Source organism: Camellia sinensis, chromosome 6 (assembly GCF_055761805.1).
Source record: "Camellia sinensis isolate YWXY chromosome 6, ASM5576180v1, whole genome shotgun sequence".
Taxonomy (NCBI): domain Eukaryota; kingdom Viridiplantae; phylum Streptophyta; class Magnoliopsida; order Ericales; family Theaceae; genus Camellia; species Camellia sinensis.
The window spans coordinates 178638140-178664823 of record NC_138966.1 but is presented as its reverse complement, the minus strand read 5'-3'; the positions used below and the strand labels follow the sequence as shown (position 1 = coordinate 178664823).

The window sequence follows — 26684 nt, the reverse complement described above, 5'->3', positions numbered from 1 at the left end:
GGCAATCTTAACTCTACATTGGCTAGAATCTGGTATCTACTCCGCAACTCCTCCAAATCCTCTGCTGTTAGTGTGCATTTGTCTGCCTTGGTATGCCAGTGATTAGGCGCCACTTGGCTAATTGGTTGGGCCGCCGAGATCATCATTGTCGGCAGGGTCCGTTCCTTGCCCCTTTCCATACGCCTCTCCACTCTATATTGCTTTGCCAATGCCTCTCCGTCCTTCTCTTCTAACGCATCCGATGTCATAACCGACACTTTGTCTTGTGCGATCTCCGTTGTATTTCTGTATATCGCTTCAGTTGTAGGGGCGAGGAAATTTGCGATGTGAACGAGAGGAGAATCCACCGAGGTAAAGGAGCTAAAGTCTAGAATACGCTAATTTTTTGCAATCAGATAAGTAAATCGCACCAGTCCGAATGCCCAGAGTTTGTTTGTGTTCCAAGGATCGCGATTAAATTTGGCCACTTTGAAAAAAATTTCAAAGTTAAACTCTCCGCCTTTCCTACGTCGCCCCCTATACAACCCTGTCACTTCCTATTACCACTTCCTATCCCCTACAAGTGGTCCAGATTGCCCCACGTGTATAGCCTTTATCCCCCGTCCATTCCACTTCACATCATCACACGCTTTCTGTCCCTCAAGCCCCATGCACCATAAATGCCTCCCTCAACCATCGATCCCTTCCGAGGTCGACCATCACGTCAGTTGGTCACCACGTAGGTCGATCACCTTCCTCAACGATCGATCCCTTTCGAGGTTGACCACCATGTCGGTCGGTCACCACGTAGGTCGGTCGCCCTCCTCAACGATCAATCCTTTCCGAGATCGACCACCATGTCGATCTGTCAGCACGTAGGTTGGTCGCCTCCCTCAACGATCAATCCCTTCTGAGATCGACCACCATGTCAGTCTGTCAGCACGTAGGTCGATCACCTTCCTCAACGTTCAGTCATTTCTGCAGTCGACCACCATATCGATCGATCGCCTCCCTTCACGTTCAATCCCGTCCGAGGTCAACCACCATGTCGGTCGATCACCACATAGGACGGTCACCTTCTTTCGTGGTCGACCACCACACTGGTCGAAACCCACCACCAACCGCGACCTCTCCCAGCCGTCAGCCACCCCCCCTCCTTTCCCCTTTGGTCCTCTCTTCGATGTCTTAGGGGATTCCTTTCTTCTTTCTTATTCCTTTCGTTGGTCTAAAGTTGTACTTGAGAATGTGTGAATAATTGGAAATAGTCTTATTATTTTATTTTTTATTTTTATTTTTTTGGTTATGATATTGCTTTTAATTATGACATATGAATTTTTAAATTATAACTCATATTATATTTAATATGACAATTTTATTTTTTCTTTTTGTTATAACCCATAAAATTGAAGTTAGACCATCTCTAATCCTTCATCTTTTGTTTCATCAAATTTAAATTTGATGAAAAATCGTACAAAAGTAGTGTTTAAATGCTTCATCTTTTGTTTTATCAAATTACAGATATCTCAAATTTTTTATAAAATTGAGAATGCTAAAACTTTTCATCAAATTACTAAAGCCGTTAGCTCTTGAGTACCAGACAACTAACCGAATATTCTCGATTGACCACCTCCTTATAATTTTTTTTGGAAAGGTCGTCCTCCGATCCTCTTCTCGGTCCACCAATAATTGATAAAATTCCAAATCATTTTGTTGAAATATACAATGTCAGATCAATTTTTTGTTTTTATATCAAATTTAAATAAAATTTAATGAAATTTTTTTTGAATAAAACATTAGAGATGCTCTATATGCGCATAGTGTTTCCCATACATCATTGTAAAAAAAACAGCTGGGACGTATCGTGCACGTCTCTTTCAGCAAAGAGGTCTCAAATGGCCGGCGCCGGAGAACCCAACTTAACAGTAACGAATTCGGCACCGGAAACTGCACCTCCCTACAACCGCTTCCAAGACCTAAAAGCCTTCGACGAATCAAAAGCCGGAGTCAAAGGCCTCGTCGACGCCGGAATCGAAAAAATTCCCCGAATCTTCGTCCGACCCACCGACGAACTGGCCGGAGACTACCCAATTTCCGACACCCATCTTTCAATCCCTGTCATAAACCTAGGATTCGACTCCAACCGTCGATCTACGATCGTCGACGGAGTTCGAAGGGCTTCGGAGACTCTGGGGTTCTTCCAGGTGGTGAACCACGGGATACCCAGGAGCGTGTTGGAGGAGATGTTGAGGGCGGCGCGTGGGTTCAACGAGCAGAACAAGGAGGTGAAGATGGGGTTTTACTCTTATGAGCTCGAGAGGAAAGTGAAGTTTGGGAGTAGCTTCGATTTGTATCAGTCAAGATCTGCTAATTGGAGAGACACCTTGTTCTGTGCTATGGGTCCTGACCCTCTTCACCCACAAGAGTTGCTTGAGGTTTGCAGGTAGATCATCTCTATCTGCCCACAAAGATGTAAGTCTGCATATATATATATATATTTGTATGTGTTTGTTTTATATATTATTGAATTTGTATATTGGTTGTGTGGGTGATTTTTCGACCACACTGCCCGCTTAGTAATCAGCTGGAGAGCACCGGCAGAATAGATGGCACCTTGCTGACCTGCAACAGAAAGAGAAGGCTCCGACGATGGTTCTTCCACCCGGGGGTACTCCGACGATCAAGTCAATACTCAATATCTCTCAAAGATAATTAATCATTTATTCAACTCACAAGCTTGAGCCTAAAAAACATACCTTAGACCCATAGGGGTGCCTCTCTTTTATAGCAAATACAATCCTAGTCCCAATAGGAACCTAGCCCTAATGGACTTAGGATTACTGCTAATCTGGGACTCCCAGTGAGATTAGGATAAACTCTCTAAGAGTCTTATCTTTACCCAAACTAAAGTCTTCTCCCAATCTAGAACTCTTGTCTCTTATCCATGTTGAGTTCCCTGTTCATTCCAAGACTCTTGTCCTTTATACACTTATCTCGGATTCCGATATCTTCGGAGATAACCTTGGCCTACCCGAGATGACCTCGGCATAACAACCAGGACACGTGGCACCTCGGCTGACACGTCGGCGTCACCTTGCTACGTGTTGGTACTCAGAAAATATATCCCCACAATTGCCCCCTAGGTTCTATTACCTCGGCATTCTGAGGTGATGGAACCTACACTGTTCGTTCATCTGTGCTCCTCTGTCCGAGATCAAACTCGCCGACCTCAAAGTTCCCTGGACTTTACTGTTCATTTCTGTCAAGTATCAAGCTCCATGCTTTCCAAGCTGCTCGAGATCACACCTCATAGCCGAGGTTCTTGTTCCATTAATTCGTAAACTCCAAGAGCTTTGCAACTGCTCCACTCACATTCTTCGGTGGGTTCCCGATTTCCAGTTATCTATTTTACTCCGGCGATCTTCATATCGGTGTTCAAAACTCTTTTATTAAGATCAATCTTTCATAACTCTTCTGAATCCGTTTACTTGCCATCTGTTGCCTTCTATTTTCATCTGTTTTCAAGTTTTGAATTGTTTGAATGCCTGGCACTGTCCTTGTCATATCCGCTTTCTGTTGCTAGCATCATGTCTGGGTCATTACTTTCTTGTTCTTCACATACTTGCTTAGTGCCTGTGCACTTGGCTTTATTCTTGAACTTTGTCGTCTTCTTGACTCTGATTTTTCCCTTTTTTCATTCAATCCTCTGGCTTTCTCATCTTTCTAGCTCTTTTGCTTAAATCTGTTATTGTTCTAAGCTTTCAAGCTCTGCAACTGTCTTCGTTCCTCTCCTCTGGTGAGGCTTACGTCATTCTGTTATTTTCGCATCCGTCGTCAGACTTCGGCAATTCTCATTCCGGCTTCCCTCTTTCTGGTAAGCCACTGTTCCTCCTGGTTTTATTTCTTGTTGCTTTCCAAGAAGCTCTGCTTCATTGTTAACAGTAGACACCCCATTTTTGACCGACCTTAAGACTCAGACGTCACCAGTTGAGCGCTTGGTGATGTTGCATATCGCGCTCGTTCAGAAGTTTTAGAGTCTTGGCCGTGAGCCCTGCCTCCGGACTTCCGAACCCTTTTCTACGCCTTGCCTCGGTTTGCGAACTAGACTCGATTTTCTCTGTTTCTTTTCCTGAGGGGAGGGAGAGGTCCCGTGGACCATCTCTCAGTGGCCGTGGGCTACATTTTGTGGCTGTAGGCCATTTTTCCCATTTCGGAGCCCGGTTCCTGGTTTTCGGAGCCGTCAGGCCGAGTGCCTCGGTTCGGGACCGCCTAACCGACTCCGTTTGCTCTGATTTTTGGCATACTTCTTATTTGCTCCCTTTTGAGGGACACTGGGGTCGTAGAAACCCACTTCGTGGCCGAACGCCACTTTCGGTGCTTAGCAGCCTATTTTCGGGACCCCGAACTGCGTGTTTTGGCCCCCGAGGGTTCGTTTTGCATCGGTTTTCGTTCTTTTTTGGCAGGTGCCTCTGTTTCATCACCAGGAAGGTCACTGGAGGGTGGGAGGCCAGCAATTATCTTGGCAACCAGTTATATTCCATTTTCTCCCTCCGACACCCGTTTTTCGCACTTCCGAGCCAATGTTGAACACCTTGGAGCCACTTTCTTCACCTCCAAACCACATATTTGTGTTGTACACACATGGGAGGACCCTAAAAGTTCATGGCCGGCCACTAATGTTGCTTGACCTTTTTGAACCCCTCCTTCCGGGCCAATGTTGAACAACCTGGGCCCTTTTTCTTGAACTTTGAACCACATATTTGTGATGTACACACATGGGAGGATCCTAAAAGTTTATGGCCGGACACTAATTCCATTTGACCCTTTTGAACCCCTCCTAAAAATGGCTTGTTCTCTCTCCTGTTTTAGAGTTTCCAAATTCGAACCACAGGGTTATGAAGAGGAGACCTGGGAGGCCACCAATATGTGGTGGCCGGCCACTAATTATTCTTGACCTTTTTGACCCCTAGCCGGCCGGCTAGGGGGGGTGGCCGGCCGGCCACCTGCAACAAAAATAGGTGGCCGGCCATGTTCCTCTCAATGCACACTTTACAGCTGTGCAGCTGTTTCCCCCAGAAAATATCCCAATCCGGGGGATATTTTGTGGGGGAAAGCTTGCCTCCTTTTTCCCCCACCTTTACACCCTCCTTTTGTTCCTTATAACCAGCTTCCATTGTTTATTTTGGGGGTTGGAAAATTTCATCTTCAAACTTGCATACAAAAATCCCTCTCCATCTCCCTCATTTCCTTGAAAACCTTCAAGCTCTACACCTCATTTTCTTCATCACCACCAAGCTCTACCACCACCACTCCATTCCAGAAGCAAGGAGAGGAATTCCAGCAGCTAAGAGGCAACAAATTTGGTCCAAGAAGCAACAAAAGTATTGATCTTCAAGGGTGAGTTGCATCTTTCCCTTTTTGGCCCATTTCTTGTATCTTTTGTAAGCCATCTATGCTTTTTGCTTTGAGCTCCGGCCATAACTGAAAGTGGCCTTCTTTTGAGCTCATTTTCTTGTTTCATTAAGGGCTCAACCCTGTTTGAGCCCTCCATATTGCACTTGCTTCAATACCCTCCTTAAATACCGTTTTCTTGCATGCTTTGGAAGCCTATCATGATTCCATTTTTGGACGATTTACAGGCATAGAGATGGCCTTATTTTGACCTTCTTAACATGTTTCATTAAGGGTTTTTGGCTGTTTGGTGAATATTTTGCATACTTCGTGTTATAGCCTCCTTTGAGCCTCATTTTGCATTGCATTTCTAGCATGTTTGTATATTGTTTTGGAGTTTTTACAGTTCTGCAAATATGCTTATTTTTGGTCCCTCTTCAATGTTGTAGAAGGGAATTTTTCAGTTTGGGCATTGCATATACCACTTGCCTCTTTGGCCACCTTTTGGTCCATTTTCTTGCGTAAGAACTTAGCCTTATCTATGTTTTTTTTTTGAGGTTTTTACAGTTCTGTGAAAGTGCTTATTTTTGGTCCCTCTTCAATGTTGTTGAAGGGTCCTAACCTATTTGGAGTTTGCAGCTGTGAGTTGCTTCTTAATCCCATGTTTAGGGCCATTTCGCATGCTAATTTTGCCCTATCTTTGCTTGCTGTTTGGCCATGTTTTGTACTAGCAAAATGCTTATTTTGGGGCTGCCTTGCTTCTGTCTTTTCATTCCATGTGCCAATCATGCATGTTTGGTATAGCTATAGGCCATTTCGGGTCCCAAAATTCATGTTTCGGGACTATTCCTCGCATCGGGTGTGTTTTCGCCTCATTTCGGGGCTGTGCTCCCCCACATTTCAGTGCTGAAATCTTATTAGCATGTTTATATGCTATTTCCATGCTATTGCATTGCATATGTCATCGCCTCGGTTTGCATGCCAGTGTGCACGCATTTCGAGGCACTTCATTTTCATCCATCGGCATCCTATGTGAGTGTGGCTGAGGCTCTCTCATGTTGGTATAAGCCCCTGTCATGCTTTCATGCATTTGCATTGCGTATGCCATTGCCTCGGTTTGCGTGCCCGTGTGCACGCATTTCGAGGCACTTCATTTTCATCCATCGGCATCCTATGTGAGTGTGGCTGAGGCTCTCTCATGTTGGTATAAGCCCCTATCATGTTTTCATGCTATTGCATTGCATATGTCATTGCCTCGGTTTGCGTGCCCGTGTGCACGCATTTCGAGGCACTTCATTTTCACCTATCGGCATCCTATGTGAGTGTGGTTGAGGCTCACTCATGTTGGTATAAGTCCATGTTGCATTCTATATGCCATTTTTTTCATTTTGCATTGCGTATGCCATTGCTTTGGTTTGCGTGCCCGTGTGCACGCATTTCGAGGCATCTCATTTTTACAGCATAGTGTATACTAGGTTGTATCTTAGATTGCATTCTGTCATTTTCTCAGTTTGCGTGCCCGTGTGCACGCATTTCGAGGCATCTCATTTTTACAGCATAGTGCATACTAGGTTGTATCTTAGATCGCATTCTATCATTTTCTCGGTTTGCGTGCCCGTGTGCACGCATTTCAAGGCATGTCATTCCATAGCATTCTGTATGTTAGGATTGTATCTTAGTTGTATTTCATGCATGTCATGCATATTGCATCGTGTTCGGGATAGGAGTTAGCCCGGGCACGGGAAACGAGGTGCGTTTCATACTTCGAGTGACGGAACGTGTCTCCATCCCCAGTCACCGACACTCCGGATTATCCATGATGGAGTTAGGTTCTTGTTGTGTTTACACGTGCATTCATTCTATATTAAGTTGCACATTTCGACTCCTCGGCCATCATGCCTCGTTATGCGTGATTGGTGGCACGAGGATCGAGGCATGCATATATTTGTGAAATACATTACTATGTCCCTTTCCTGCTCTCTGTTGCAGCAAAATGAAGAATCAACAACTTTTCGGAGCTCGGCACGCTTTCCAAGAATAACTGCTAAACAGAGGCTAATTGGGGCATCCCGGTGGATTTCCGCGCAAGACAACCCGGACATGCATCACCCATCAGAAGCAAGGCAGTCCCTGGCTTGCACGCCAGTTTTACAGCTTTCTTAGTTAATTTGTTAATTAATTAGGAATTTGTACATTATTCGGACTGTACTATTCTTTTATTCGGGACTGTATATTTATTCGGACCCTCCGAGTGAGGGCATAACTGTAATAAGTGTGCGTGTGTGTGTTGTATGTCTTCCAACCCCACGTCTTTCTCCCTTTTATTTATCCGCTTATGATGGTTAGATTAGGGCATGTTTTAATTAGCATACAGTATGATAGCATGTTTGCATTCATTCATCTGTTTTGCATGCACCGGGCTCGGCGCACCATACTAATTGCATTGTACTTTCAATTCCAAATTGAATACATGATAGTTGTAGCATTTCATATGCCATCTTAGAATAGCCGAGCCTGCTATAGTTTGCACTTTTGCATGTGTTGCATTAGGCATTTCTGTATACTTAGGGTCATGCATGATTTCTAATGTAGTCTCTTTTTTGGCTTGGAGTACCCAGTGAGCTTTATGCTTTAGCATCCTTGCATGCGTGTAAGTGAATGCCATGATAGCATGCTTACCATGAGGCAATGTGCTTATGTGATATAACTGCCTGAATGCCTGTGGGTGAAGGTTGGGTTAGTTGGATTGGAATAAATCATCAAATGTTTTAAGCCCACTAGATAGTGGCAAAACCATCTTTTCTAAGCCCATCTGCGGGTGGCAAAATCTGCATTTTAAGCCTACTTGCGAGTAGCAAACCATCTTTCAAATAAACAAGCATGAAATGTTTTGTTCCAATTCGGGCGATCCAGTCTATACTTATATGCTGTGCGCATCACATAGTAACCTAGGCTAATAAACCGGAATAAGAACATATAATGTTTTCAAAAATAGATATCATGGTTAGTAGAGGCCGATCTTTGATCGGGCGAGCGGGGGTGCTCACGAAGTGACCTTCCCCAATCGTACCCAAGTTCCCGAGCCGAGGCAACTTTGGTGATGACGGACACGTGGCCTTTGGCACCGAGTCAGGGTTTCCTAAATTTCCCATTAAAAAACATTTAGGTGGCGACTCTGTATCTGGCAAAGCAGTCCATGTTTGGCACTTCTTTCAAAAATCTGTTTTCTCAAAACGATTTGCCGAATTTGGACTCTTTGGTTCAGACTTAGAACCGTGACTGACAAAGTCAAGTCCGAGCTGTAGCGAGGTCCCCCGCGGGCTGGTTACATTAACCACCATTGTTGTTTTACCCGTTGTTTCCAAATCATCTTCTTGAATATACGCTGTTCACATATCTGTTGATTTCTGCCACTATTCTTGGCTTGACACACCTGTACAATCTTTTTGTCTTGATTTCCTGATAGCTTCATCACCATTTTTGATTTACGAATTACATTCTTGTTTCTTTTTTCTGTGTCTTTTCCCAGATTTTTGCTTTCAATCCTTGCTTTCAAAACTCCGAGGTGCCAATCGCCAAGAAGAGCTTTGATCAAACTCTTCAGGAGGTTGATGCTGAGCTCATGGCTGAGAAGGCTGCTGAGAAGTTCTTTCCAACTGTCTTCTGGGGGTGAGACACAACCTACCGCTGATGCCAAGTAGTTTGCTTCCTTCTTGAAATTGATGCCGAGGTAGCGGTAGAGAAGCTCCTCCAACTGACTGCCGAGGCTAAACCATTGTCGTCTGTCGAAGCAGATCAATCTGACGTTTATTGCTTTCAGTCCCTAGTTCTTTAAGGTCTTCATTTTTGTACTTGCCAACCTTCTCAGCTCTTAACAAGCTAGTTGGTCATCTCGGATGATCATATCTCGGAAACGTCTTTCAGTGTTTATCTCGGCTATACCAAACTTGTAAATTGCTACAAATTTCAATAAGTGGTAGACTTCATAATCTTCGGTTAACTCATCTTGTAATGTGCTCAAAAATTTTAACAAGTGTTAACATTCCTTGCCCTTTAATTATCATTCTTTCTTCCACTGTATTTGATAGCCATGTCGAGTAATTAACTTTTTTGATGGCCCTGGCCTCCAGAAGTCTGTCTACTTCTTCCTCTACTGCTTCGACGTGCATCAACGTCGATCCTCTTGCTCGTTGGATTACAGGTTTGGCCGACCTGTCGACGTTCAGTTGGTGGCAAGTGACCTCGGGGTCAATGCCAGGCATTTCGTAAGGTGTCCAAGCAAATACCTCAATGTGTGCTCTCAAAAAAAGCTTCTAATTCTCTTTCTTCTTCTTCGGCTAAGCCTGAGCTGAGAAGAAAGAAACATTCTTCATCCCCCTCCTGGCCGAGGATTTTCTTCAGTGCCTCTTCACTCTTCTCAGTTGGCTCATTGCCGATATCATCTAGGACCTCTATGTCCTCGTTTTCAATCTCTGCCTTCTCTGGTTCTCGAATGCTGTAGGTGGATTTCATTGCTGCCATATTGCTGCCATGGAGCAATTCTCCGTCTGTAGTTGATCCCCTATGACTTCTTCAATCCCATGTTCTGTTGGGAATCGCAATAGTTGATGCAATGTTGAGGGAACTGCCCCTATTGCATGCAACCATGATCTTCCCAAGATTTGTAAAGAGATGGAGTGTCGATGATGGTGAATTCTGTTGTGATCTTTCTGGTGCCAGCCTGCACCTCCGAGCTTACTGCTCTCAGTGGCCATGTCGGCGTTCCAATGAACCCAACCATTGGGCCATTGGATTGCTCCATATCGTCTGAATGAAAGTCGAGCCCCTTGTAACATCGAACATACATGATGTCACAAGAGCTTCTTTGGTCAATCAGGATGCGTTTCACTTGGCACTCCCTAATCCGGAGGGATACTACCAAAGCATCATTATGCGGGTGCTGGACCTTCTCGAGGTCGGCTTCAGTAAAAGACACTACTGGTCCCAAGCACTCATCTGCCCGATGCCTCTTGTCCCTGACTTGGTGAACATGTTGCAGGTGCTTTACCTTCTGAGTCTCCCCCCTAATTTCGTTCTCGTTGACCCTCGAGTGAATTACATTAATTACCCGAGGTCCTCCTGCCTGAGGTTGCTATGCTGGAGGAGGCGGAACTGCTGGCGCCTGAGGCAGTTTTGCCAGTTCATCGACGAGGTCCCTTCAGATGGTCTTGCCTCATCAGATCTTTTAAGTGAGCATTTAGTGCTTTGCAGTCCTGAGTCATATGTTCGTCTTCAGCATACACCTTTAGCTGTGCAATCTCCTCGAGGTATAATACCTCGGTTGTACCCATTAATCGGTTTATCTCGGCTTTGACCTAGTACTTTGAAAATATTTATCATAATATTTCCACAAGTGTTATTTTATAACTTGATACTTAACTTTTTAGCAAGACTTCTGTCTTCAAATTCCTTCCAAGTCATGGAAATATGGTAATCTCGGCGAGTATGTAGATACTTCTTTTAACATAACCTTGGTTTAACTTGTAAATTTTTGCTCAAAAAATTTCAACAAGTATTTAACCATAGTCTTCAACTTGTAAACTCTTCTCAAGTTTCAACAAGTGTTTGAACATCTTCTTGGTTGAACCTAACTTGTAAACTTTTCTCATGTTTTAACATCATCTCGGCTTAACTTCAGTTAAGCATTATCTCAGTTTAACTTCGGTAAAACATCATCTTCGGCTTGACTTCGGTTGAGCATCACTTCAGTTTAACTTCGGCTTAACTTCGGTTAAGTATCATCTCGGTTTAACTTCAGTTAAACATCATCTCGGCTTAACTTTGGTTAAGCATCATCTCGGCTTAACTTCGGTTAAGCATCATCTCGGTTTAACTTCGGTTAAGCATCACTTCAGTTTAATTTCGGTTAAACATAATCTCGGCTTAACTTCGGTTAAGCATCATCTCGGCTTAACTTCGGTTAAGCATCACTTCAGTTTAACTTCGGTTAAACATAATCTCGGCTTAACTTCGGTTAAGCATCATCTCGGTTTAACTTCGGTTAAACATCATCTCGGCTTAACTTCGGTTAAGCATCACTTCAGTTTTTGAAGTTTTTCCTTTTTTGTCGCTTGTACTCTTGTACCTTTTTACTTTTTTTAGACAATGTAAGCTCTGCATATGGCCGATGTGCCTCCTTGTTCTTGAATGTCTAATGCAACTTTCCTTCTCTGAATGCTTGTGCATTTGTCTTTTCTTGACTGCCTTTGCATGATTCTATACTTAAAATATTTTGCGTGTCTTTAGTATGCTCTTCCTTCTTTGTGCAACCTTCTCGGGGTGACATACCTCGGGTATACAAACTGATGATTTACCTCGGCAATAACTTGTCCTGTAAACTTTGCATAAATTCCAACAGATATAAAACACATACTGTTTTAATTTCAACCTATAAACTTTCCTCAAGTTATAACAAGTGTTAAATAATGATCTACTTGTAAATTGCTACAAATTTCAACAAGTGTTTAAACAATATACTTAGCTTTTACTTTAACCTGTAAATTGCTGCAAATTTCAACGGATGATCATATGTCGGCTTAACGTCATCTTGTAAATTGCTACAAATTTCAACAAGTGTTAAGCATCTTCTTCGGGTTAACCAACTTGTAAATTTCTACAAGTGTTTAACCAATAACCTCGGCTTTACTTCGGCTTGTAAATTGCTACAAATTTTAACAAGCGAAGAGAAACAGTAATCTCGGCTTAACTTCGACTTGTAAATTGCTACAAATTTAACAAATGAAGATAAGGAATCAGCTTAACTCCAACTTGTAAATTGCTACAAATTTCAACAAGCGAAGAGAACCAGTAATCTCGGCTTAACTTCGACTTGTAAATTGCTACAAATTTCAACAAGTGAAAGTAAGGAATCAGCTTAACTCCAACTTGTAAATTGCTACAAATTTCAACAAGTGAAGATAAGGAATAATCTCGGCTTAACTCCAACTTGTAAATTGCTACAAATTTCAACAAGTGAAGATAAGGAATCGGCTTAACTTCGACTTGTAAATTGCTACAAATTTCAACAAGTGAAAATAAGGAATCGGCTTAACTTCGACTTGTAAATTGCTACAAATTTCAACAAGTGAAGATAAGGAATAATTTCGGTTTAATTTCAACTTGTAAATTGCTACAAATTTCAACAAGTGTTAAACATATTCTTCTTCTCTCTGCCTCTTGCTTGCTGGATCCATTGTTACCTCGGCCTCGCTTCGGCGAGCCGTTTCCTTTTTCATGCTTTTATAAGCCTCTGCATCCTTTTGTCCGTAGGGTCACCAAAATCCCTTTGATATGGTTCTATAGGCAAGGGATCCGCCTCGTGCATAGCTTCCACATACTCCTTTGTGGTCTTTACAACAGGTCTTCATCTTGGCTAACTTCAGTCCGATCTTGTGTGTTTCTTTTTTATCTTCTGGGATCTGAGATTTGCTCACTGAACTCTTCTCTTCTCGGGTTTAGCCGAGCTCTTGTCTTCTGGAATCTTGGATCTGCTCATTCAGGTTGAGCTCTTTTTTTCTCGGGCCTACTCATCTAGGCCGAGATTATGTCTTCTGGAATCTTGGATCTGATCATTCAGGTTGAGCTCTTTTTTTCTCGGGCCTACTCATCTAGGCCGAGATCATGTCTTCTGGAATCTTGGATCTGCTCATTCAGGTTGAGCTCTTTGAATGTTATGCCCCCTGTCTTTGTATCCCTTTTGGAAGGGTCTTCATTCCGATTATGTCGACATATTCTCCATCCTTGCTAAACTAGTCGTTTCCGACACGTTGATCTTGTACGACGGTGGCCATCTATTCTCCTTTCGTTCCCACAGACGGCGCCAAATTGTGTGGGTGATTTTCTGACCACACTGCCCGCTTAGTAATCAGCTGGAGAGCACCGGCAAAATAGATGGCACCTTAATGACCTGCAACAGAAAGAGAAGGCTCCGGCGGTGGTTCTTCCACCCGGGGGTACTCCGACGATCAAGTCAGTACTCAATATCTCTCAAAGATAATTAATCATCTATTCAACTCACAAGCTTGAGCCTAAAAAACATACCTTAGACCCATGGGGGTGCCTCTCTTTTATAGCAAATACAATCCTAGTCCCAATAGGAACCTGACCCTAATGGACTTAGGATTACTGCTAATCTGGGACTCCCAGTAAGATTAGGATAAACTCTCTAAGAGTCTTATTTTTACCCAAACTGAAGTCTTCTCCCAATCTAGGACTCTTGTCTCTTATCCATGTTGAGTTCCCTGTTCATTCTAGGACTCTTGTCTCTTATACACTTATCTCGGATTCCGATATCTTCGGAGATAACCTCGGCCAAACCGAGATGACCTCGGCATAACAATCAGGACACGTGGCACCTCGACTGACACGTCGGCGTCACCTTGCTACGTGTTGGTACTCAGAAAATATATTATGAATTTGTATATTGGTTGCTCATTGTTTAACTACAATTCTTGTTAATTAATCAGAATATTGATTGGAGAGATGCCCCAAGTGTCCACAATTTTATGAAAAAGAAAATCAAGTGAAAGAAAAGAAATAGAGAGGAAAATATATTTTCTTGCAAGCATTTGATTAAGATGAAAATTTTGTATGAAAAAGATAAAATTTTTAGAACTCACACATTTAATTTTTCTTATATTTTCTTGTGTTTTTTTTGGCAAGAAATTAAAAAAATAGTTGCAATGCTAATATGGATTTTACCAGAAAATTAGTTTTCTTCTACTTTCTGCCACTTTCAACCTAAACAAACTCATAATTTTTTTTCTCTTTTCCTCACTTTCTATACCCATTTTATCCTAAACAAACTGAGCCCAAAAGAAAAAAAGAAAGATTGAATTTAGCTATTGGATATTTTGTCTTAACCCAATTTACATAGTCACAGTTTTTCTTGTTTCTTCCTATTTTTTCTCCCCAAATTTGGTCTGACTTGTCCTAAATTTCTGTGTTTTTTGCCCAAATTTCGGTTGATAGACAGAACAGAATTTAAATTCTTTCACAACTAAGATATGGGCACGGATGCAAAATCTAAGTTCATCCGAATTATTAGCTACAGTTGGCAAATTCTCTAAACCATGTTCTGTATAATGCTTATATAATTTACAAAAACTGATGCAAATGTAGAGCTATTGAATATGGTGTGATTAGATTTGGAATAGTGAAATACATGAAAAGAAACTTTGTAATCTTTCGGTTTTCAGGAGATACTCATTCTGAAGTTAGAAATATATTTATTCAAACTAAAATTGTGTGGGCTTCATTTATTGTGTGTTGTTGGCATGTAGAGATAGAACAATGGAGTATTCAAAGCAAATAAAACAATTGGGGACTACTTTGTTTGAATTATTATCGGAGGCACTTGGGCTTAAACCTGACCACCTTATTGGCTTGGATTGTGCAAAGGGACATGCAATCCTGACTAACTATTACCCCGCTTGCCCAGAGCCTGAACTGACTATGGGCACATCCAAACACTCTGATCCTGATTTTCTCACCTTCCTACTTCAAGATGATATTGGGGGACTCCAAGTACTTCATCAAAACCAGTGGGTCAATGTTCCTCCTGTTCCTGGAGCTTTAGTTGTCAATAGTGGAGATCTCTTACAAGTAATGTATTTGTGATTTTTCTTTTTTCTCTCTCTGTTCATCAATTTATATTTTTCCCGCATCTGTCATCTATTTACTATAACATGGAGGAAAAAGTGCGGTATTAGCAAGCTCATAATCACAACACATAGTTATGTTTACAATAATGAATTGAATATCATATTTCTTATCATCTGTTCCCTTTCCGCATTGTTTGGATCAATGATTTGAGGTGGGGATTTGCGGAGGAAAAGCAAAAGAGAAGGAAAAAGTGAAAGAATTTTTTTTTTTAAACTTACATTTCATTCACTTTTCCCTTTCCTTTTCCTTTCCATCTACAAATCCTCACTTAAATCCTTGACCCAAACAAAACCTAACCCAAAAAAAAAAAAAAAAAATGTGACCTGTCCCTGTTTCAATGTTTGATTAAAAAAATTACAGTAAAAATAAAATAAAATTTGCTGTGTGCTTAAAGCAAGCTATTGTAACACGTTTGGTGTCTTTTCTTTGATGTCAAAACTTCCACATTCTGCTTGCAGTTTTTCCTCATGATGGCTGCTATTTTAATGGCTGGGTCAGTTTTGTTTGAAATATTATTTAAGGAATGTTCTTGTGTTTGTGTTTGTTTTGTTTTCTCAGCTTATATCTAATGACAGATTCAAAAGTGTCGAGCATAGAGCTTTGGCGAACCATGTGGGGCCAAGAGTGTCTGTGGCATGCTTTTTCACCCCACACCTTTACCCATCAACAAGGATGTATGGTCCGGTCAAGGACTTGTTTTCAGAAGATAATCCGCCTCTATATCGAGAAACAACGGTGAGAGACTTCATTTCATACTATGATTCTAAAGGGCTTGATGGGAACTCTGCTCTTACACATTTCAAGTTGTGAAGGTCCCAGGCCAATTTGAGGTTAGATTAGAATTAAATATGCTTTGTTGGATATAGAGTAATTTGTTTTATGCAATATTGGGTGTCATTAGAGGATGCCCACTTCTGACTTCGTCGTCGTAAGATTTATACATCTTTTTTCTCATTGCTTCTAGTAAATCTTGTTTTTACTATATGTTGAGTTCCATTTGAATGCCTTGTTCAAATTTGATATTCTAATCAATAGCATGGCACAATTGTTCGGCTTTTGTATTATATGTGAAGAACGATAGATTGGCAAACACATTTGAAATTCTATATCACCTCAGTGGAATAATTTGATGTTCATGAACCTCCAAATGTGGCACAATAGAAATGTAGTACACTTTGGATGGGTTAATGTAGTGCTTGCAGTGTCTGCTCTGTTTCATCTCTCGATATACTATTCAATTTAGTGATATTTCGACCCGTATGCTTTGCAGACCTTCTTATCTCATGAATTATGATCAGTGTGATAAATTGTTGTAATGATCTTAATATTTTTATCATTGTGATTGAGTAGTGACAGAGATATGAATATGACTATCTAGCACCAGTGCGAACATTATTTACTTGTGAACGTATTGTGATATTGTTTTTCTTTTCAGATATAAAAAGAGAATGGTTGGTTCTAGTTTCTCAGTGATCTTGTTTTTTAAATGGTAAAAAGTAAAAAAATAATAAATAAAAAAAATTATGTTATTACATATGGAGAAGAGTATGATATCATTTGTGGTGTTTTTTAATTTTTTATTTTTTTTAATCACCTATTATGAGAGTGTACGTAGTTTATTTCTTCTCAAGTCTGGGATATTGTTTTGTGCTAATTGTTGGGCTTTTTGACTGTTACTTTTTAATTATTGTTGGACTTTAATTATTTAGGTTAATGTAATTCTTTTCATATTTGTAAAAAATAAATTAATTAATTAAGTTCGTGATTACCTCCATTTTGTAATTTCCTGATACATATAATAATTATCATTATCTTTTCTTTTTGGTACTTTATATGAAAAATAGAATTTTATAAGAACCACATGTGCATTTTTTTCCATTTGGATGACCATCTGTAATTTTTTATTCAAATTTGGACGATGAATTTGACCAGATCAAAAGTTGGATGACCAAAGTGAAATATAACTATATCTATATTTTTTCTAATGTTGTTAATAAATCTAAGATTAATTAGGTTTATGGTTTTTAAAGTATGCATGTTTTTGCACTTTAATTCTTAAATTTTTTAGGGTGATTTATACTGAAGGTCCCTGTAATTTGGGACTTATGTCACTTTAGTTTATTACTTTTCAATTGTGATACATTTGACCTTAAAATTTGAATCTTGTTCTAAATAAAGACAAATGAATATATCATTGCTCAATTTTAAGGATAAAATCGTCAATTTAATAAGATATAAACTAATTTGACAAAAATAAATGTCAAAAAATATATTTAAATTTTTAAAAATTATTTCTAACCACCAAAAATAAAATTATGTAAAATTGATATATCTTTTACATATTTATTTATTTGTTTATTTTATCAAATTAATTTTTATTATGTGTTTAGATGATGATCATTTAATGGGTGGTTGTTTTTATTTTCATTAAATTAGTTTTTGGCTGTGTTTGGTAAGGCTTTCAAAACTCAATTTCACCCCTTTACCAAAACTCAATTTCACCCCTTGGTTTGAGTGTGGTGTTTGGTTAGAGCTTTCGAAAATTGATTGTACACCCACTTTTGAAAACATATCTACCTGGTCATCCTCCCGGATGTCCCTCCGGTTGTTCGGCCGGTTGACCGGAACAGTGTTCGTGTTTTTTTTTTTGGCATCTATTATTTTTATATTTTGAATAAAAGATATTTTCGAAATTTTTTTAAATTTTTTTACGAGCTTTGAATAGAATTTTGGGTTATGTGTTTACTTATGAGTTGTAAGTTTTTGAATCAAATATTATATGTCACATCAAAAATTTCAAACTCAATTCAAAACTCTTTTCAAAACTCATAACCAAATAAATTTTTTACACTCAAATCATAATTTCAAAACTCACAAACTCAAAATACAACTCTATTTTCGAATCATAATTTTAAAACTCTACTAAACTATACCTTTATTTTTTCAAAGGTCAAATATGGGAACAACTTTAATATTATTATTAAATCAATCCATTGAATAAAAAAAATTCAAAACTAAAAATATTTTATATATTAAATATATCGATTACACATTGAAATCTTAACAACCACCCATTACACGATTATCATCCAAACACATAATAAAAATTAAGATAGTAAAAAAATAAATAAATATGTAAAAAATTTATATAATTTTATCTAATTTTATCTTCGGTGGATAGAAATAATTTTTAAAAATTCAAAAATATTTTTTTTGACATTTCTTTTTGTTAAATTAGTTTATATTTTATTAAATTGACAACTTTGTCCTTGAAATTGAGTAATAATGTATTCAATTGTCCTTATTTAGAACAATATTCAAACTTCAGAGTCAAATGTATCACAATTGAAAAATTATGGACCAAAATAACACAAGTCACAAGCTATAGACACTTCTAGTATAATTTATCCAATCTTTTAATTTTGTCAATTAAATTTCCGAACTACAAAGTGTGAGTTTAAATAGTTCTCAAAGCTCACGTCCTCTAAATTGATTAAGGAAACCTTAGGTATTTTGAACTTTACAACAAAAAAGAAATGTAAATAAAATTAAAAAACTTGAGAATCAAAATGCGACAAAGTAAAACATGTACTTTGGAGACAAACATTCAATAAATATATTTTAGAGATGATATGTATATTTGATCTTTCATATTTTGTTCAAGTTTCATGTAAAATTTCGTAAATATCTCAATTCCCCGTTGATCAAATTGGATGACATGATCACATCAATTGTGTAAATGAATAAAACACCAGCAAATGAATAATTGTTTAGTGACATACATTGAATATTGAAAATAATATATTTTGATAGTGTACGGGAAGCAAATATTCAGGCAAGCCCGCACTCCTTTCTTCCAAGCTCCTGTATGTCCGATCGACCTGCGAGCACAACGGCCGTGAGCTACCCGGCGGTGTGTGGTTGGAAAACCCCTCCGACGGTCAAGTTAGAACACACACAAGGATAGAGAGAGAGAGAGGACTGAGCTATATTTAGTGTATGCCTCACCAAAATGTCATCTGTCCCAGCATGGGGGGGCGCAGACTCGCTTATATACCTTCTGCGCCCCAAATCCACTCCCATTAGTCTCTCAACACGTAGTGCAGCTATCCCATCTGTCAGCACAAATCTTACTGAACACCACCTAACCAAACTGCCAGCCCACTCTACTAGGAGCTCGGCAGCCGGGCTGTAACTCCTCGGTTATCAACGGCCATGCTGTGCAACTAGCCTGAGCGCTCCGCTCGCCGTGCTCAATGAGGACCGAGCTCGGTTACATCCTAGCATAACCGAGCCCATGTTGGTTTGACGTCGGCCTTCCTGCCGGGCTAACTCATGAGCTATGGAACAACCACGCCTTGCCTGGCGCCGGACATCTCACTTGACCGGCCTCTATACCATGAAGCCAAGTATCTCGGTCCAACCACGCCTTGCCTGGCGTCGGACATCTCACTTGACCAGCCTCTATACCATGAAGCCAAGTATCTCGGTCCAACCACGCCTTGCCTTAACCGAGCAAAACCTCGGCCCAATCTTGTTTGGCCCAAACTTGTTCGGTCCAATCTGGTTCATAAATCTCCCTCTTAATTGCCCCTTAATTCCGTCCGCGCAAGCGTGACTGGGATTACCCATTCTGACCGGGGTAACACTTCCTCGGTCCTCGGTTTGCAATATGGTGACCGGGCTAGTTGACATGCCTGTCGTCAAAACTTGCCCGGTTGATGCCTCGATTCACCATCCTGTCTCTTCAGTACTGACGCCGCCGTCAATAGGGACACGTGTCGTGCATTGATTGGCCTCGAGCAGCCAAACATCTCGTCCGTTCATATTCAAATTTTTGGCGGTCTTCCTCCCTTATACATGACATTTCCTTTTTCATTTCGTCTTTACTGATTCTCTCTCCTCATTGGCGATCCAGAGCTCCTGCCCTTCCTTGCTTGCCATTGCTGAGTTCGTGTTCAAGGAAGAAGCCTTTGCCGTCTCCTGGTAAGTTCTTCAACCCCTTTTATTGTTATTTCACTTGGTATTTCGCATATTAGGGCACCAAATCCGTAGGTTTTAGGACATAGGCACCCAAAACCGTCCCTAACTCTTCACTCTCCTTGCTGTTCTTCATTTTCTCTGATGAACACTGAAGATCTGGGGCGGACCGAGCTCCAGGTCTTCCTTTGATCCAAAAAATCATTAAGACCGAGCAAATGACCTGTTTCTCCCAACCTTAGTAGAAACTGGGGTAGGCAGAGAACTTGGCCGCTCGACCGGGCTAACATCTGGTCCGCTTGAGCGACCGAGCTTCTCTGTTTACCTTCACGACCGAGGTGGTTGGCACTCTTCATGACCGAGCTAAAGTCAAGCTCGTTTTGCGCGACCGCGCTCACACTTACAATTGCCATCCTTTTCCTGCAGAGTCCAAGGGGACCACTGACCAAATATTGTGGCTCTCAAAGACCGAGCAGCCATCAAAACACCAGTCTGAGCCAAACCACCTCAACCGAGCTAATCCGGCCAGCTACACATGGGGCGCTTCTGCTTCCTTGTGGACACTCCGGCTGCCTTAGCCGCTTTCCGGGAAGAGTATGGTATCCCAGCAGACAATCAGTTAGAACTCGCCGAGATTGAGACAACCCCTTGGGACAGGATTGACCAGTGCCCCTTCACCGTGCTGTCTATAATTGAAGGAGGCCTCCGCTTCCCGACCAACTCACTGATGACCAAATTCTTGCGCCGCACCGGGCTAGCACCCACCCAAGTCTCAACCAACACCTACCGAATAATCAATGGCGTGCACGAGCTAAACAACCGGCTAGGCACAAACTTAGGTTTAGCCGAGATACTGCGACAATACACCCTTGGGCACACCGGTGATGGCTTTGCCTATTATTTAAAAATTCGACCGGCAAAGAAAAGATAGTGACCGGCACCCCAGATAAGGACTTACATGATGACGACTTCTTCTGGGTGTCTGGCAATTATGAAACAGTCGACGTACCGGGCTGGTTCATTAGCAAGAACTTCGGTTCCACATGTAAGTCGCGCTAACTTGCTCGGTCAAATGCCTTTCCATATTATTCTCTACTTGAACATTTTTTCTCTTTCCTTTGCAGCGATTCAAGCCTTGCAAGCCAATTACCAATACCCCAACGTAGAAGCCATCCGGACCGTGCTCTGCTACCGCCACCGGGATTGTAACGAGCTGCTCGGCTACACTCCCACATACAGATACTCAGCTCCATGCTGGAGTAAGGTCACAGACTTTCTCCGTGCTCCGTCGGCTCCTCCAGACCCAACATTACCGGACGTGCCCCTAATTCGGTTAACCGAAGAAGAAGAGATGGAAAAACGAAGCCGTATCAAAAACCTCCTCACAGCAACTTCCACCGAGATACCGAGCGTCATCACCCGCTCTCCAGCTGCCGGTCAAGCCAATCAAGACAACTGTCGGGCCGGGAAAAGGCCTCGCGCAGACCCCTCTGCCGAGCTGGTTGAAGAGCTGACTACCGAGCAACCCGCCGTCACCGTCAACCCAACACTGGCATGACGACCGTAGCTCAAACACCGAGGTAAGGAGATCCCGACAACAGCTTCCGTGAAGGGCGACAAAGAACATCTTCTCGCCTTTGACCTCTCCAAGGCCCTTCTCCTACCGAGCGACGTGGTCGGCAGCGACCATGTTCCAGACACCCGGTTGGTGAAGTCGGCCGTGAAGTCCATGACCAGGGTAAGAGTCAAACTTCTACTCAAATTTTCACAAGTGTTTGTACGGTTTCCTCTCTGATCAATCTTTCTTCTTGCAGGCCATCCAAAAGCAACACTTGGTCATTGAGCGAATTCATCGACTGCGGCAGAAGGCAAATGACACCGCCAACCAAGTTCAAAGCCTTCAAATCGAGCTCGGCCGAGCAAAGTCTTCACTGCAGATAGCAAACGCGGACAACTCTCGGTTGCTCAGCCAACTTGGAGACGCCGAGAAAGAGAGGGATGCGCTCCAAGCTGAGCTGGATGCACTGAAAAAGTCCAGGGAGAAAGAGCTGGAGGATGAAAATAATGCCGGCTTCAAGGAGGCCGAGGACAGCTACAAAAAGCAAGTCTTTGCCACCCAAGATATATACTTCAAAGCGGGGTAGAAGTCTGCTTGCGATCAGCTCGGCCAAGGTCCTGGGACCGACGTGTTTGCCTCTTCGCCGACTGCCTTCCTACCGACCTATCTCGTGCCATATGCCAACGACGTCTTCAGCACGTTGCAGGCTGAAGCCGAGGAAGGACTTGAAGAAGAAACCGAGGCAAATGCTGAGGAACAAGACCGCCAAGAGCAAGAGCAGCCGGGCCAAACTCAGATCGATGTCCAAGACCAATCACCAACGGTCAACTTGAAGGCAACCGAGGATGAATTCACTAACCTTTCCCCCTTAGCTTAGTTTTCCTTTTCTTTCTTTTCGTCTGAACATGTAACCGGGCTAAGTTCCCCACATTTTGTACTTATTTTCACATCAATGAAAAAGCTCTAATTTCATCAAGTGTTTGCACGGTCTTAAAGCTGAGTAACTTCAACCGGACAAAATGCTTCGGCAACACTAACCATCTTGCTTTACTTAATGAGCCGGGAAAAAACATCTCGGTTGCAAGCATACAGTTGAATAAATCATCAACTTGTTTTAACCAGAATAATATGCCTCGGTTTGCACATATAATTAACATAGTCAACCAGAGTAAAACATCTCGGTAGTAATCTCAAAGTTGAGCAAACCATCAACTCGTTCAACCGGAGTAAATCATCTCGGTTGCAATCTCAGAGTTGAGCAAATCATCAACTCGTTCAACCGGAGTAAATCATCTCGGTTGTAAACTCAGAGTTGAGCAAATCATCAACTCGTTCAACCGGAGTAAATCATCTCGGTTGTAATATCAGAGTTGAGCAAATCATCAACTCGTTCAACCGGAGTAAATCATCTCGGTTGAGAATCTCAGAGTTGAACAAATCATCAACTCATTCAATCGGAGTAAATCATCTCGGTTGTAATCTTAGAGTTGAGCAAATCATCAACTCGTTCAACCGGAGTAAATTATCTCGGTTGTAAGTCCCAATTTAAAAGCAACAATCAAAATGCTAAGGCAAAGATGAGACACTTATATATATTGACAAAAAGAATGTTACATTCTGAAGTGTAAGGCAAAAAACTCCTTTGCACGAAAAGAAAGCAAGCTAGAAATAATACAATTTAAGGTTGGCCGCATTCCATGGCCGGGGTATTCCTCTACCATTCAAATCCTCCAAATGGTATGCCCCCTTGCCCGTCAGACCGGTTATCTGATAGGGTCCTTCACAATTTGCCCCTAGTTTGCCTTCTCCTGGCACCAGGGTATTGCCCATGACTTTCCTCAAGACCCAATCACCGACTTTGAATGGTCTGGGGTGCACCGTTTTGTTGTATTTCCTTGAGTAGACGGCCACATGGATGAGAGCCTTTTCCCGGCGTTCTTCCACTACGTCCAATTCCAGGGCAATGGCTTCGGCGTTCAGCTCGGGCTCAAAACTTTCACTTCTGAGGGTGGGCATACCAACTTCCAAAGAGATGACCACCTCCATGCCATATGCCAAGGCAAAAGGAGTTTCCCCGTTAGAACGCCGCGGGGTTGTTCGGTATGCCCAAAGGACACTTGGAAGTTCCTCTGCCCACTTTCCCTTGGCTTTCTCAAGCCTCTTCTTCAATCCATATTGAATGGTCTTGTTTGATGCTTCGGCTTGACCATTAGACTGCGGGTAAGCCGGGGTAGAATTGTAGAATTCAAGCTTCAAGTCTTCACAAAATCCTCTAAATAGGCGACCGTCGAATTGGGTGCCGTTATCAGAGATCAGAATTTTGGAGACACCAAACCGCGTGACCACATTCTACCAGACAAACCGTTTGACGTCTTTCTCCTTAATTGTCGCCAAAGGCTCGGCTTCAACCCACTTGGTGAAGTAATCCGTGGCCGCGATGAAGAACTTCCGGTTGCCTGGCACGGTTAGGAGTGGCCCCACTATATCTAGCCCCCACATCGCAAAGGACCAAGGGCTGGTGAGGGGAAGGAGTTCCCTGGCCGGCCGGTGGATTTGGTGGGCAAACTTCTGGCATTTTTCACATTTGCGAACATACTTCTGTGCATCGGCTTCCGTGGATGGCCACCAGTAGCCTTGCGAAATAGCTCAGTAGGCCAAAGATCTGCCCCCTATGTGGCTGCCACAAATGCCTTGATGAATTTCATACATGAAGGCTTCCACGTTGCTCGGGTGCACACACTTCAGATAAGGACCGGTGAAAGACTTCTTGTATAAAGCGCCTGATGGAGAGAGCCAAAACCGCTCCGACTTCACTCGGACTTTATGTGCTTCCTTCTTGTCGGCAGGAAGGGTTTGTTCTCTGAGAAAAAGGATGATAGGGTCCATCCAAGAAGGACCTAGCTCGGCGCAGAGTACTTCTGTCTGCCCGGTTTCCTCAATGCTGGGCCTCGGAAGGAATTCAATCAAAAGAGGGTTGGGTGACGTGGTATCGACCATGGAAGCAAGACCGGCCAACTCATCTGCTCGGCCGTTTTCTTCTCGGCCAATCTGTTGGACCCTGATCGCCTGGAATCGCTTGATGTGGTCTCTAACCAGAGCCTGGTACTTCGCCATTCTATCATCCTTAGTTTCATAAATCCCAGAAACTTGGTTAACCACAAGCTGGGAATCACTGTAAACCATTAGCTCGGCCGCTTGCATCTGAAGCGTGCTTTTGAGGCCGGCCAAAAGCGCCTCGTACTCAGCCTCGTTGTTTGATGTAGGGAATCCGAGGGTGATAGAGTGTGTTCAATGGTCAGCCCGTCTGGCGAAATCAATACTATACCCAGCCCGGCGCCGTGGCGGTTTGAAGCCCCATCGACAAAAAGTTTCCACATCTCCCCCACAAAGAACTTCCAATATTCTGATGGGTTCTGAAAGGCTTGAAGGTTGATGGGATCACGATTGCACGGCTGTTCGGCTTCAAGTTCTGTGCTGGGCAGTTCTACTTCAGCCCCCCTTGGCGATTCGGCACCGGACTCAGCAAGTTGATCCATAATGCCTAAGTCCATAGGCGAATCGCCAGGTTGCTGTATTATGCCGACCGCAGGCTCTGTGCGGAGCGGTTCCATTTCTTCCCCCCATGGTGATGCGGTACCAGACAGTGCAGGTTGGTCGGTGATACCAAACTCCGTCATCGCATCGCCGGGCTGTGGTATCCCATTAACTGAAAGTGTTTCGGCGGGGCGCACAAGTTCCGCGTTGCCAACACCGCCAAGCTGTTGTATTTCGGTCGGGCTTGCATTCACCTCTTCATCTGCCGCAGCAATATCGACCGGGCAAACCGGATGAGTTCCGGGTGAGAATTCAGCAACGAAGTCGGCCAAAGTTTGGGCTTTTATGGCAGTGCGCGGCTGGAACTTGACGTCAAACTGTCCTAACTTGACCGCCCACTTAAGAATCCGACCGGAAAAATCATCCCGCTCGAATAAACCTTTGATGGGGAACTCGGTCAGAACGATTAATGTATGTGCATGGAAATAGTGCGCCAACTTCCTTGAGGCCATCATTAATGCCAACGCAAGTTTTTCCAGCGGCAGGTATCTCGACTCTGCCGGTAGCAAGGTTTTGCTAACGTAGAAGATAGGGAGGTGCTTGATTCCTTCCGAGCGGACAAGCACCGCACTGACTGCATGCTGAGAAACGGCCAGATATAGGTAGAGTTCTTCTCCGGACACCGGTGTGACCAACAGTGGCGCTGAAGACAAATACTCCTTGAGCTCAGCCAAAGCCCGGTCACAATCTTCATCTCATAAAAACTTTAATTTCAAGGCTTGAAAGAAAGGGCGGCAGCGATCTGATGACCAGCTTATAAATCGGTTCAGGGCGGCGGCCATTCCGACTAGATGTTGCACGTCCTTAGCCGAGCTAGGCTGTTTCAATTCTTGTACGGCTCTGATCTGTGTGGGGTCTACTTCGATACCTCGGTTCATGACTAGGAAACCCAAAAATTTTCTGGATCCCACGCCGAAGGCATACTTAGACGCATTCAGGCGTAGCTTGTGCTTTTTGAGGATGGCAAACATCTCGGCCAAGTCGGATAAATGGTCTGCTGGATGCCGGCTCTTAACCACCATATCATCAATGTAAGCCTCCATCGTCCGGCCTAGCAGAGGAGCGAACATCTTGGTCACCATCCTTTGAAAAGTTGCCCCGGCGTTCTTCAAACCAAAAGGCATGACTCGGTAGCAGAAGAGTCCCCTTGGAGTCGTGAAGGAGGTGATATCTTGGTCGGGCCCATGCATGGCAATCTGATGGTAGCCGCGGTAGGCGTCCAAGAAATTGAGCTTGTTATGTCCAGCCGTTAAGTCCACAAGCTGGTCAATTCTAGGCAGAGGGAAGTTGTCTTTTGGGCAAGCTCGGTTGACGGTCTTATAGTCGACACAAACTCGCCACTTCCCATTCTTATTTGGTACAACAACTGTGTTTGAAATCCAACGAGGGTAGTGCACTTCCTGAATTGCTCGTGCCTCAAGCAAGTTCCTCACTTCCTCCGCAACTATCTCAGCGTGATGCAACGCCAATCTCCTTGTTCGCT

The 26684-nt window shown here is 42.7% G+C and overlaps 1 pseudogene; it reads left to right on the top strand.

The window, feature by feature from the left end:
• The first annotated feature begins 1871 nt into the window (after positions 1-1871).
• LOC114276485 (1-aminocyclopropane-1-carboxylate oxidase homolog 1 pseudogene) lies at positions 1872-16151 on the top strand (annotated as a pseudogene).
• Positions 16152-26684: the final 10533 nt, after the last annotated feature.